Raw genomic sequence first — 1,820 nt, 5'->3', positions numbered from 1 at the left:
AGATTTGGCATTAGATGCCCGCAGCCTCGGCCGCTAACCTTATAAAGGAAGGAATAGATCATGTCCTAGGAGGTACTCTCCTGAGATTTGACCATTGAATTCTATAGGCAGAACAAAGGGAACAGCAATAGGATCCTCTGTGTCAGTGGGTCCATAGCAGAAGTCTTTGTAGCATGCTATATAGAAAAAGAAAGAAAGAAAATGAAAAAACAACCCATGATCTTCTATAGATACATTGATGAGACATTTTTGGGATAATGGATGGAAAATTAGAGGATCTCAAGGAATACCATTGATGGCTTAAACAGGATACACCCAGACCTTAAAAGTTTACTCTTGGAGTCGGATTCACAGAGGCTTCCTTTCTTGCGACAGCCATGGTGTAACATCGATAAGGAAAGATATCTGAGCAGACCAAAGTTTTTTATAAGCCTATCAAACACGCCCACAGTACCTCCATTTCCAGTCGAGCCATCACCCAAACTTGAAAAAGTCTCCTTCTTCTCTTTCCCCCTTCTCACAAGTATAAGAATTAAAAGGATAGTAAGTGAACCAGAGAACCTGAAGGATGCCCTGGAAGAAATGTTCAAGTTTTTCAGCCTCAGAGGATACACCCCCAAAGTCCTAATGGAAACAAAAGAAAGACTGGAAGGGCTACCAAGGCAAGACCTATTGATAGAATCTCCAAAGAAAGGGACAGGAAGGATCATCCTCCCTATGCTATACTCCCCTAGCATAGCCCCTGTATTGAGATCAACAATCAATAAGATATGGTCATGGGTGCAAAATGATGCAAAGGACAAACCCTGGGACCAATGGTTTAAAGAACCACCCCCGATGATTGCATGGAAAAAAGACCAAGCCATAGGAGAGAAGTTGATAAGAGCTCAGTTTCCATCACCCTTATCCGAAGGAATAATAAGAAATAGAACAAGAAATTGCATTGCCTTATAACTAGGGTGTAGTGGGACAGTAGAAAAGCAAGTCCCTCCTTTCCCACTAACCTCTGGTTCGTTTTAGGGTCAAGTAGGGGTTCCACACAGAGTGTGGAAGTACAAGCCCCTCCTCTCCCCCACTCCACTCTATTGACAGAGGAAGACATGCCTCTGTCCGTTTTTTTAATGATGTTCAGTGGGGCCCTCGCATGGAGAGTTGAAAGGTCGGTCCCTCTCTTCCCACTCAACATCAGTATTTTTTCTAGTGTTCAGTGGGGCTGTCACATGGAGAGTTGAAAGGTCGGTCCCTCTCTTCCCACTCAACACTAAAGGAAGAAGAAGAATTTTCTATTCTATTTTATAAGGTGTTGAAGAATTATGTTTATGTATGATTGTTGTTCAATGGGCTAGCACATGGAGAGTTGAAAGGTCGGTCCCTCTCTTCCCATTCAACATCAGTAAGTTTTTCTAGTGTTCAGTGGGGCTGTCGCATGGAGAGTAGAAAGGTCAGTCCCTCTCTTCCCACTCAACACTAAAGGAAGAAGAAGAATTTTCTTTTCTATTTTATTAGTGGATAAAGAATGATAGATATGTATAATTGTTGTTCAATGTTGCTAACACATGGAGAGTTGAAAGGTCGGTCCCTCTCTTCCCATTCAACATCAGTAAGTTTTTCTAGTGTTCAGTGGGGCTGTCGCATGGAGAGTAGAAAGGTCAGTCCCTCTCTTCCCACTCAACACTAAAGGAAGAAGAAGGTCTTTACTAAACTTTATAATTCTGAAGAACTGAAGATAGAGTGAAGAAAATCAGAAGTAGAATTTTTTTAAGGAGAATTTTTTAAAAAGAATTAAGAAAACACTTGAAAACCCTTTCATGGAATTTAGG

Source organism: Penaeus japonicus, unplaced genomic scaffold, assembly GCF_977035675.1.
Source record: "Penaeus japonicus unplaced genomic scaffold, GWHDUDI00000001_assembly GWHDUDI00000009, whole genome shotgun sequence".
In the NCBI taxonomy this organism is placed as follows: Eukaryota; Metazoa; Arthropoda; class Malacostraca; order Decapoda; family Penaeidae; genus Penaeus; species Penaeus japonicus.
This window is presented reverse-complemented; position numbering follows the sequence as displayed.